Source organism: Saccostrea cucullata, unplaced genomic scaffold, assembly GCF_032062105.1.
Source record: "Saccostrea cucullata isolate Sc308-1 unplaced genomic scaffold, CSIRO_AGI_Scuc_v1 ctg53, whole genome shotgun sequence".
Classification (NCBI taxonomy): Eukaryota; Metazoa; Mollusca; class Bivalvia; order Ostreida; family Ostreidae; genus Saccostrea; species Saccostrea cuccullata.
Window position 1 is genome coordinate 425,001 of NW_026936258.1, and position 13,631 is coordinate 438,631.

Sequence of the window (13,631 nt, forward strand, 5' to 3'; positions counted from 1 at the left end):
TTTGATTCTTTAGAATGGGATTTTATTGTTAAAGCATTAAAGTCTTTTAATTTTGGAGATTCATTAGTTAAATGGTTTAAAACCTTTTACTCAACCAGTACAAGCTGCGTGATAAATAATGGAAACTTATCCTCCTTTTTTAATCTTGAACGTGGATGTAGACAGGGAGACCCTTTGGCACCATACATTTTTATCATTACTGTAGAACTACTTGCAATCTCACTGAAGAATAATGAAAACATAAAAGGTATATCGATTAATGGGAAAGAAAATAAACTAGGACAATATGCAGATGACTCTTTTTTAACATTAGATGGAAGTGAAAAGTCTTTGAGAGAATCAATGAAAATAATCGAAAAATTTGGAAATGCTTCTGGTTTGAAGCTTAATATTTCAAAATCTCAAGCAGTATGGTTGGGAAGCAAGGCAGGATCAAAACAAACTCTATGTGATGACTTAAAAATTAATTGGAGTGCTGATACCTTTAAGCTCTTAGGAATAATTTTCACAAAAAACTTAGAAAATATTGTGTCTGTCAATTATCGACCCAAAATAAATTCTATTAAAAAATTGCTTGCATCATGGGCGAAAAGAGATTTGACCCCAATAGGAAAAATTACAGTAATTAAAACCCTTGTTATTCCAAAATTTGTACACCTATTCTCAACTCTTCCAAATCCATCAAAGGAATTACTTAATGAGATCAATAAAATTTTATTTCAATTTATTTGGGCATACAAGGTGGAAAAAGTAAAAAGAAATACATTGATAGGAAAAATTGAAGAAGGTGGACTAAACATGATCCATTTATCCTCCTTCATTTCATATATAAAACTTAAATGGGTTAAGAGAGTCCTTACAGACAACAGTGGAGCATGGCAGCAATTATTATCCTGTATTTTTAATCAAAAAGATTTTAACTTTGTTTTTTATTTAACCAAAGAAAAACTCAGAATTTTTGAATCATATAGGTAATGATTTTTGGAAAGATGTTATAAAAGCTCTTATAATTGTTAAAAAAGATTGTTTGAGTGCTACAGATTATTTATATACTGATATTAGAAATTTTGTTGATATCAAAAAATGGAGTTTTTACAAGACTTGGGTAGAAAAAGGTTTTAAAGTATTGAAAGACTTGTTGTCAGATGATGGAAAATTTAGGTGTTTTAATGATGTTAAAAAAATCATTGGTACTAATAATTTTTTAAACTATTTTAACATTGTATCAAATGTACCAGCAAGAGTAAAAAGGGAAGTAACTGTTTATATGACAGAAAGAGGCAATCAATTTGCAGCACCAGAGAAATGTGTTATACAAAAAATGATATCTGTGACAAGTATAAAATTTCTGTATAAAATTATAAAAGATAAGAATTTTGTGGCACCAGAATCCAAAAAGTTAAAATGGGAGATTTATTTAAATGAACCTATTACAGAAAAACACTGGGAATTTTTCCTTCGGAATGCTTCAATTTGTACAAAGGACACCAAAATAATTTATTTTCAATATAGAATTCTTATGGGCTTCCTTGCCACAAATTCTTTTCTTCACAAGATAAAAATTACTGAAAACAATTTTATGTTCTTTCTGTAAAACAGATCCAGAAACATTGATTCATCTTTTTTATGATTGTAAACTTGTAACTATTTTTTGGAAAGATTTTGAAAATTGGTATCAGGCTATTGAAAATGATTATGTAATTGCAAAACAAAAGGTGATGCTGGGTAATATTGAAGAAAGTTGTTTGAAAAATTTTCTCATCTTGTTAGACAAAAAGTACTTGTATTACTCAATAACTCAATGTACAATATCTAAATTTACAGAAGCTGTTAACATTTTTAAGTATTACAGGAAAATAGAAAAATATTGTGAGAGCAATTTTCATTGTAGAACTAGAATGTATAGTAAATGGGCAATGTTTGATTTGATTTGTCATACATAAGTTCAATTATCACTTAAGGTGTAATTATAAAAGCTGGTATTTTGGGAAAGGTGCACAGAGTGCGTGTGGTGTGTGAGGGTGTGTTTGTGTGTGTATTTTGTTTCTTTTGTAAGTATGAAAATATTCAAAAATAAAGCATTAAAAAAAAAAAAGTTTCTCAGGTGAGCGATTTGGCCCACGGGCCTCTTGTTCACATTCATTTTGGTTGCTGGAACTTAGTCAGACTGACCTTATATAGAAAACCTCAAGGATTTGTTGTCACTGCAAAGGTGGAGAATCCCCAGAAAATATATTAATTATACAATCATGAGTTAAGTGCATAGACCAAACTTATTAATTTGCACCAAAAATGTTAACATAAGAACTCCATATTCATTACACAGCAGGAAGTTGAATAGACATTTTAGATTTTGAGGTCACACGATCAAGGCCAAAAACTCAACAAGAGGCCCAGGGGCCACATGGCTAGGAAAAAGCACATCAGATCAGAACTAAAAGTTTACTGAGGTTGGGGGAAGGGGGGGGGCTTGAATTTTATCCCCCCAGGGGGTCATGATTTGAATAAACTAGAATCAACACTACCTGAGGATTATTCCATATAAATATCATTAATCATGGCTTTGAAGTACTTGAAAAGAAGATTGTAAAAGGTTTCCCTATTTATTCCTATGTAAAACTTTGATTTGCCATTTTGGCCCCACCCTAGCCCCGGGGGTCACGATTTGTACAAACTTGAATCTACACTACCTGTGGATAATTTCACATGAGTTTCATCTTTCCTGGCCCAGTGGTTATTGAGAAGAAGATTTTTAAAGGTTTTTCCTATATATTCCTATGTAAAACCTATATCAGCTATTATGGTCCCACCTTACCCCCATTGGGTCATGATTTGAACAAACTTGAATCTACACTATCTGAGGATGATTCCACATGAGTTTCATCTTTCCTGGCCCAGTGGTTCTTGAGAAGAAGATTTTTAAAGATTTTTCCTTTTAATTCCTATGTAAAAACTATATCAGCTATTATGGCCCCACCCTACCCCCGGGGGTCATGATTTGAACAAACTTGAATCTACACTACCTAAGGATGATTCCCTATGAGTTTCATCTTTTCTGGCCTAGTGGTTCTTGAGAAGAAGATTTTGAAGATTTTTCCTATAAATTCCTATGTAAAACTTTGATCGGCCATTTTGGCCCCACCCTACCCCTGGGGGTCATGATTTGAACAAATTTGAATCTACACTACCTGAGGATGATTCCACATGAGTTTCATCTTTCCTGACCCAGTGGTTCTGGAGAAGAAGATTTTTTAAATATGCTATTAATTTTTCTCTAATTCATAATTATCTCCCCTTGGAAAAGGGCGTGGTCCTTCATTTGAACAAACTTGAATCCCCTTCACCTAAGGATACTTTGTGGCAAGTTTGGTTGAAATTGGCTGAGTGGTTCTTGAGAAGATGAAAATGTAAAAAGTTTACGACAACGCCGACGACAACAACGACTACAACAACGACAGACAACGGACAAATTTTGATCAGAAAAGCTCACTTGAGCCTGGGGCTCAGGTGAGCTAAAAATATCAATTTACAGTTGAATTTATTTGTCTATCAAATAAAGCAGTCAAGAGCATAGTCACAACTTCGATATTTTGAAGTCCTCAATGATGAATATTGTGAAAGTCCCTATGCGTCCGAGATATCAAGGTTTTGCAAGAATTCTCTGTGACAGGCGATTAACAGTATCCGAGTGATGATTTAAAATGGGAGTGTCTGAATGAAAGTTTTGTTTGATACGTTCTTGTCCATCCGTCCACCAAATGATCATCGTCGCAAACCACTGGTTTTGAGTCCGCAAGCTTTGAGAGAATCGACGTGAATCACCCGTGGGTTACCGACGATGCCAAATGATACAATCGTGGTGATCTATGCCTTACAACTGACTACATGTACATATATGTCTGATTATTTTGTTAAACCAGAGACTGGTTAAACTGAATGTATATACTTCTTCAAGACTTTTTTAATTCATTCCTTTTAAGAACAGATCTTTTATATTTAAATTTAAAAATTTGATAAATTCGAACTCGGGGAAATAAGATTTTCATTTAATATTAAAAGAATGTTTTTATTTTTGTTTAAGAAGTTGATTTGACTGCATGGTGGATGAAAATATTCGATGTAAATAAACAATAATATAGAAAAGCGCGGATACATTGCAAAGAACAAGGTTCACTTATGGCCCATTTAGGCCCTGTGAATTTCTGAAAAACTTAAACTGCTGAATTTATGTTAACAATGCATAAAATATCATTTAGACCTTTAATGATTTCATGTCTGTCAAAAATGAAGTAATTTCTGGCTATTCAATGCATTTTGACGTCACAAAATGCGCCAGTTTCCTCATATTCTTTGAAAAAAAATCAACAAAAACAGTCAATCTTTAAAGCTATTTTTCAATAATTAATATAGAGCGCAACCTCTGATCAAAAATAAGCAACTAATAAATGATAGTAGAAGTGTTTCTGGGGATGATACATGTTTTATTTTATAGATCAGAGGGTGCGCTCATATTATTTTTCTTCTCTGGAAGTACTCAAATATACCTGTTTACATAAAAATTCAAGAACATCGCAATTCCATAAAGCCTATGTTCCAAGACCTGGAGTTTAAGGAGAAAAATGTTAATAGGAATTGAAAGTACAAAGTCTCTATTTTGATGTTTAAAATGGAACATAAAGTGTTAATCAATAAATTTGCATATCTACAGGGCCGTTTTAGGCATAAAGTGAACCGAGCTCTTTTCCTATCATCAAATTCATAGGTCTTTAATAATATTTATTTACGAATGTGTCACAAGGGCAGATGAACAGACTCTCTAAGTTCTCGCGAGATCTCGCGTAATCTATGAAACGTTACCGGTGATGAAACGTTTCCGGAATAATTGTGACGTCATTTTACATTGCTATAATTTTAATGAAATAAACAAAAAACGATATAAAATAACAATTTTTAAAACAGATAACCTTTATCTTTAAATTTATTTTGGAAATATTCATTAAAGGTAACTTGCCTAGTATAGTATGCATCACCCAAACATATATTTACATGTAAAAATCAGGCATGTATGACAATGTGAAGGCTAATAAATAATTTAAGCATTGGCGGGGGGGGGGGTGGCAGCACGTCTATATTTTTCATTTTGAGGAACATAAATATAATACATGAATGAATTAATTAAATATACTAATTAATAAATAGGTAAATAAAATTTACAATGGGTGCTAAAAAAAAATAGATTACTTAGCTATAGATGGTGTAAATTATTTTTTTAATACATTGTAGACTAAATTATTTCCCCAGGCGTATGCCTGTACAGAGCCATTGTTAACACCATTGTTTTCTAAACATGTATAGAATTAGTTAAATAATATATAAACCAAATAACATTGGGGGCACGCTCGGGTCTTTGCCTCTCATAGCTTCTGTGGTTATGAAGGATTATTATGCGTGTATAAAATATAAGATAGCTAGGTTCATTTAAGGTCTTTATAAAAACATGTAACCCGCACTCACACATTTGGAGAGGGGGTCAAATAAATTGAATAATGCCTAATGCTAAATGCCGAAAAAATGTGTCGCCTGACCATTTCCACAATCGCTCATTTAATGTGTAAATGCATCTCTATTGTTAAAAAAAACGACAGAAAACATGAATAAGGAATTCTGATCTAAAATGTTCTATTATTCATCTTAACTTTAACAGCTTTAGTACCGTCGCTCTCTGCTTGGAAAAATTCGGACATATAAAGAAGGGGCTGCATGGTTTCGACCATTAATATGTAAAAGAAATTATCAAGAATACATGAAGGAGTGAAATCAGATATCAATTTTAAAGCGGACTTAATTCCCAAAGTGAACGACAAAAAAGGTGCGGCGGCATAAATTAAAGTTTGTTTTTTTTTAAATTTTTTTTTTACAACGCTTAGAAAAAAATTTCCATTTCGACGTTAGAGATTGTGCGACAAATTAATTTTCAAAAAGATCATTTTGTAAAATATCGGATATCATTATAATTCTAAAGCAAGGAAAAACATAATATACAAGAAATAATACCCTCCTGAGCGATCCCCCCCCCCCCCCCCCCCAAAAAAAAACTGCAAACATAAAAATATGTAATCAATCAAAACAAACTGAATAAATAAAAAAGAAATGAGATGTAACTCGAAAGATTTGACAACGCTTGTATAATCAGATTCTTTAGGTTATGTCTTATCCTGGTCAATTATATCTACTGGTGTATCTTTTTTAGCTATATAATTTAGGATATTTGAATGAAAAAAATAATTCAATCTTATTAGAATGAAAATAATTATACTGACCAGGGCTAAATTTTCAGCAATTTTGTACACAACATACAAGGTCAAATGATCCAGCAAATGAAGAATATATATTTTTTTTCTAATGAGCATGATCCAAATTGACTTACACTCTCTCATCTCAATACAGGGTCCCTACCAATTTTAAAATGGGTAATAAAACCTGATTGTCTTCTATAAATGTCTTATTAATGCATCTTCTAATTATTTGATCTACCAGGTAATAGGTTTTATTGCTGGTCACTGGGGTCTTGCTATGAAACACAAAGATGTAGTAAGTTACCCCAACTCCCTTTACCTATGATGGATATACAAAAAGTGTGTGTGTGTATTGGGGGGGGGGGGGTCAAATGAGGTTTTGTCCCTTGCTATGATGGTGCCCTTTAATGATCAGCCTGACTATCAATTTGTTTGTATATTATAACTTCTACAGACCAGAATACATACACCTTTTCTCCTTTGAGTGTACAAAGTTCTCATGGGATGATTGGTTAAGATTTGAAGTGACCTTAAACAAAGTTTGTGTCAGAGGTCAAGGTCACAGCAAATATCTTTACAATTTAAAAATATTTTTTTCTCATCTTAGCCCAGTCTCATCATACTTCTTTCAAGACATGGGATCAGGAAGAGGTGGAAGTCAAAGCAGACCTTTGTGTAAATTCCTTGAAAAAAAAAAACTCCTTTCTCTAATTTAGATGATACCTCTAGACTCTAAGTTACATTATAAGATATAAAAGAGCAATTTCTAAAATGGTGTAATTATGTTCCCCAAACGAAGTTGGGGAACATATTGTTTTTACTCTGTTTCTTCTTATTATTATTATTTTTCTTCTTCCTGGGAAAATCTTTTCCGCGAGTGATCTTGTAAACTACACATCCGACTTAGGTGAAACCTTTTTAGGGTCAGTAGGCATGTTATGTAGATTTGCGGAACGAAGGTCATTTTGCGCGCACGTGCTTGCAAGAGCGCGCACGTGCAACACGTGAAATGACCAATATAATGGATATAGCCATAACTTTTCTATTTTTTGATGAAATGTTTTGAATCTCATAACGTAAGGATATATTAGTAGTTTAGACAATATGACATGGTCAAAATAGCAAGATCTCACGCACATGCACATGCGCTTCGCTCTGATCGGCTGAAACTAAAGTCTCAATAGCTTTCTTCTTTTAGGTCATAATCGATTGAAATTTTGAACTTAGACACACATTATGAAGATCTACAGCATGATATATAAGAATTTTCATAAAAGCACATGCATGCACGTGTGCTGGCAAGAGCGCGCACGTGCAACATCTGAAATTACCAATACAATGGATGAAGCCGTAACTTTTCTATTTCTTGGTGGAATTTTTTGAAACTCACAATGCATGGATATATTAGTAGTATAGAGAAGATGACATGGTCAAAATAGCAAGATCTTACGCGTAAGCACGTGCGCTTCGCTCTGATCGGCTGAAACGTAAGTCTCAATATCTTTCTTGTTTTACGTCTTAATTCTTTGAAATTTTGAATATAGTCATACATTATGAAGATCTAGAGCATGATATATAAGAAATATCAAGAAAGCATGTAAATCCACGTGTGCTGCAATCTGATTGGCTTAAACTTTGAATGCCTATATCTTTCTTGTTTCTCAACAAAACAGGATGAAATTTAGAATATAAATAGGTATAATGGATTTTTACATGATACCACGATCAAAATTGAATGCAAGGACGTGCTAACATGCACTTGCGCACGCGCAATACGTAAAATGAACAATATAATTGAAAAACGGTAACATTTAAATTTTTATGACTTTTTATTGATTTTTGGAATAAAAAGATATGTTCATGGTTTAGACAACATGCCACGATCACCTTGCATGTGCATGCACGTGCGTTTGTGTGCAATGCGTTAAATGACAAAAAGTCAATATCATTGTAGCTTTTAAAATTCGTTCATGAAATCCTGTGATATTGAGGATATTAAAAAAGTTTTAAAGGAAATTGGCAAAAAAGGGAGTTGGGGAGCGTTTGGGTAACATCTGTAACGGTCCCCGTTACAATTAGAACTAGTTTCTTATAAAATAAGTTTATGAAACATAAATATTAATTAACATTGACATTTGAAATCGTCAAGTCATCAAATGCTGATGGACATTTTTCATATTAATTGTTAGGCTATTATCTACACACTGAATTGTCCATAGATTAATTTACATGTATTCCCCTATTTCATGACAAAGAGCACAGGCTGGAAGTGACCAGTTGACAAGGGATATTCACTCCTCCGTGGCACCTGATCCCACTTCTGATGTTCTAAAGTTCCATGTTTGTCCTGATTTGAATTGTTTTGATGGACATTTAAGCTTGAATACTCTTCATTATCTCCATGCATATATTTGATTTTGAATTAATACCTGCTGTGACCTTGAACTACATGTATTTACAAAGTTTCTAGCTTAAAGAGTAATCATTCCTCTGATAAAAAGGTCAGAATTCAAGGTCAATGCAGACATTCATGTTGTTTGTCTGGAATATATGTACCAGTACATGTTCTTGAGCCACTTTTGCTCACGTTTATTGCCCCTCACCTCACACCTTGGGTGAGTGGTATGCATTGTTTGAATCAAGTGAAAGGTGGGATTTTTTTTTGTAAATGTCTTGTAAAGGGTATTTATTACTCCTTTAGTCCAATTCCATCACCCATACTGTATCATTGACAGAATTATATTTGCAAAATCTTTGATATTATTACCTCTCTATTATAACATACATTTCCTTTTCAAAGGAGCATGCAGATATTTTGATTGTTACTAAGATTATCGTAAAAAAAAGTAAGACTAGCTACTTTTACTAGATTTATTAAAAACTTTTGAAAATATAAATAAGATTTAAGATGGCAATTGCTATTTAGTGCATTGACAAATATACAAAAAATAAAACAACACAAATTAAAACAAAAGATGTATGTGGTACACTTATGCACCTTCCCCCTTGAACAAGAAGCATAATTCTGTCTAAAATTGTTCGATCATACTCCAAAACAAAATCTGACCAAGATATATTTAATTAATTTTATTTCAGTTCATGCAACCTCTAAGAGGAAATGAATGGTAACTGTTTGTGGACCCACAGACAGCAACAAAGCAATATGCCCTACCTTCTTCGAGGGGCATTATTAAATTGTACACAAAAACATGCTGGTGATAAAAAATATATATAGATAAAATGTAGCTACTTGTTCATCTTTTTGTAACACGAATGAACATCTTTATGCATAATATTATGTTACAATCACACCCAGATCATCATTATTATCATTTCACTCAAGGTTTGCTGTTTGGTTTGAACTTTATAGTCTTGTCCACTAGGAGATAAGTCCTGGATATTGACTAAACCCTGGTGATATACTGTTATTGTTGATGAATTCCTCTCCAAAAATTGCATAAATTAATGCAGTGGTCACTAAAAAAAATTACAAACATATTTATTGTATTTCTCCTTTCAAAGCTATGAATTATGTATTCAAATACATGCATGTATAATTACAATTGGTGAAATGAACAAATGCTCAAATATGAGAATTACTTGGTGAAAAATGCTGTCTTACACAATTTCCTACAAATCGTTAAAAATGGACTACTCCCCATGCATTTTATAGTCAAGTAAACTAATCCCTGCTTCAAAATGTAGTTCCCAGTTATAAGTAATTCTCTAGATTTTGCTTTTGCATTGGTGTGATATGTGAAAGGATTAATCCCAGTTTGTTAATTCAGTGAGCTAATCCCTGCTTTAAAATCACACTCTCTGAATCCTCTAAATCTTATGTTTGTATCATATAATACATGTACATATACGGTATAATAAAATAGTTAAAAAGTATATCAGTGAGGGAGTTAGCAAGATTCCAGTTCCCCTCGACCAGAACCATTTCCCTTGGCTTTGCCGAGGAAAATATCTCTTGGTGAACTGGAATCTTGCTAACTCCCTAACTGATATACTTTAACTGTATACATGTAATATAAACTCAATTACTAAGAATCAAACAAAATTTTGTTATAATTGAGATTTGAAGATGACTGAATTCTTATTAATTTCTTGAATCATATGCATTATCAGGCGCGTAGCATCGTTTTTGGAAGTGGGGGGGCCAACCTGAGAAATTTTTTTTTACTTACCTGAAAAAGTTGACAAGCAAAAAAAAAAAAAAAAAAAAAAAAAAAGGAAAACAAGGGAAAATTAAAAGTTGCCCGAAGTCGAAAATCCTACCATCTTTCAATTCAAACTTTTCGGGTAAATTTTCTTTATTTAACACCCTTTGCTGAAATGTAGGGGGCCAACCTTCAATACAGTTAACATTTTCTATAGTAAAGGTAATGTAGGGAGAAAAAGTGGGGGGGGGGGGCCTGGCCCCCCCTGATACTACGCCCCTGCATTATAATATTCTTGGTCCACTATTTATCTTCTAAACACAAGATTGATTTAAAGACTCAGTCTTGGCTATTAATTTGAGAAAACAATTTTTATACAAGGCATATAGGCGTCAGAAGCAGATTGAAAGTGGGGGAGGGGTAATTGAAAGTGGGGGGAGGGATAAACCAACAAAGAAAGGTAAAGCCCAATTTTCAATGCCTACATTATGTGTATATTTGTACAAAAAAAGTTGGGGGGTTAAGCCCCCCTCCCCCTACCCTGTTTCCGACGCCTATGAGGTATAAGATCAACTTGTGACAACTATCAAAGGGTGCAACCTGAACAATTGCACAAGGTCAAGGTCACTAGGCTTAAAAAGTACAATTCTTGTCCATAACTTAATTTTGTAATAAAATGAATATTTATGAATTAATAATATTATAGTTGCCTTTAGCAGTGAAAATGCTCATAATATATATAATGACATGACTGAGGTCTGAACACAGACAATGTCAAGATTTAGACAATGTCAAGGTCAGAGTTGTCTTGTTTTATCATTACACTGCTATAAAAGAGTGTAATAAAACTTAATTGTCACAGTGGTTGATTTTCTACAGTTACCCCCTCAAATCTATGTGACAGACCCACTAAGTAAAGGGTTCCTTGTGAGAATTTAGGTCCAAGAATTGTGTTGAATTCTATCGGTCTTAAAATTTAAAAAAAAAATAATTAAAAAGAGAAAACTTTATATTTCAGGAGCATAAGCATAATCAACAAAGGCTGCTAAATATCTCAGCCAGAGCAAGAGGAGAAGTCTGTGAAAGTATAATAATTCCATGACATATGATTTTAATGTATATTATTTGTTTTATATTCAACAAAATATTGCTCAAAAGCATCTGTCAACATGGTAATGTATTCAGCAGTTTACACTCCACGATTCGGGCTAGGGGAATTTGTAGAAAACTAGCTGATTTAACAATATCATGATTTAGACAAAGTTTGGTGACTTTAAAGCAGTGGGCATCACAAACACTTGCCTGATGCCCAAACATTTGTAAAAATTGAATGCAGGTCATACTAGCACAATTGATATAGTAGGATTTTCAGTTGTGTTTATCCATTTCCATCACAGTAATTGTCTAAAAAGAATTTATTCCTTTTTGAATTTATATTTTTACTCATTGTCTCTCTGTCCATGCTTGTTTATTTATATAAATCTGTCCCAAAAAAAATTAACAAAAGTTCAAATAAGGACTACCTCTAAGTTTAAGAAGTATACTCTCAAATACTCACAAATGGACCCGAGCATTTAATTAATTGGTAGGCAGTTACCTATCATGTATGACCCATTTATATGTACAAAAACTTCAGAAGACAGCTCTATAGTGTTCTGCATCAATGTAGTCGTGTAAAATAATTGTACATGTATATATATAGTCAAAAATTTAATAAGAAAATTATATAACAGGGAGTTCACAGAAATTTAATTTCTGCAATAAATGTTTTAAAGTATGGCTTTACAATTAAGCCCAGTGGGGCTTTATTATTAGCTATTATGTTCAATTTCTAGATTTTTTTCTTACCTATACATTCCGTTTTGTAGGTAAAACTTTTTCCTTTGGAAAAAATATAAGATAGGATAAGATATCATAAGATTTATTAATATCAATTTGGGGTACATTAGGGCATATATATATATGATATATATAAGTAATGAAAAAACATACAAGAAGAAATTGAAAATTAATAGTAGCAACTAAAAAAAAGATTATAATGATGGTACAGTAGAAAAGGTATTTTGTAGAATCTGATGGGCAACAGTCACTTTCAAGAAATAGCTTATTTTAATAAATATTTGCAAACTCTATACATCTTTTTTGCAAAGATAGACATAATCAAGGCATTGAATATTGAGGCGTAGGGTTAACACCCTGGCCCTCACCCCTCACTTTCAACATGCACGGGTTGCAGTGTATTCAAAGAAAGATAAGTGGTAGGGCTATGAAAATACATGTATGATACTCAAAGATATTTGATCCTACCCCTACCCCCCCCCCCCTCTCCCCCAAACAAATTATAATCTGATGATGATAAAAGGTGTAATTATCGTGTACTTTTCGTAACATATAACAATAGTATTCTATTGGATACTTACATGTACATAGATGATAAATGTCCAAGGCCTATGCTCATCTTTCATCATTGAGAAATCACGATGTATGACGTCAGATAAGTGAAAGTGAAAGTTGATTTTCATAGTTCTCTTTTATTAACCATTTCAAAAATGTTACAAAAATATCAAACAGATAATTTTAAAGAGGAATAAATAAAAAACAGTAAAATTAAATAAAAAGGGGTCATTTTATAATTTACTTTTTGCCGCTTACGATACTCTTTTTTCCGGAAAAATGTTGTTTAACGGTAGTTTTCGTTGACTATTTCTGCGTCACTTCCTGTCTGTTCATCTGCCCTTGTGACACATTCTTTATTTACACAGTCTCTCTTAAGTGACAGAAAGCGATTTCTTTTATCCCTTGAGCTCGAAGAAAGGACTGGAGAGGTTGATTCAGTTGTACATCATCATTATCTTCATCAAAATCATCATCATCATCATCATCATCATCATCATCAGGTTTGATATGTGAACGTACTTCTTTGCTCTAGTCCACCACAGTTTTTCTGTAGAATGAGATTGATAAATACTGGTATTATGACGTCATAGTGCATTGTGACTTGTTCTTTACGTACTGATGTCATCTATTATGACGTTTGGTTTAATCTACATCACAATATACTGTGACGTACGTTTTCCATTATACCACCATGGCTACTTGTCAACCACTGCCGTCTTTGTTAATTCCAGGATTCAAACTACCCCTAAATGAATTAGATAGATGCAGGCTCGAT

At 32.9% G+C, this 13,631-nt stretch overlaps 1 long non-coding RNA gene across 1 annotated transcript; it reads right to left on the reverse strand.

The window, feature by feature from the left end:
- Nucleotides 1-9,514: 9,514 nt before the first annotated feature.
- LOC134245107 (uncharacterized) lies at nucleotides 9,515-13,210 on the reverse strand. Its single transcript, XR_009987354.1, has 2 exons — nucleotides 12,880-13,210; nucleotides 9,515-9,773 (listed from the first exon to the last, which is right to left on the reverse strand). It is a non-coding gene; the product is annotated as an uncharacterized LOC134245107 (long non-coding RNA).
- Nucleotides 13,211-13,631: the final 421 nt, after the last annotated feature.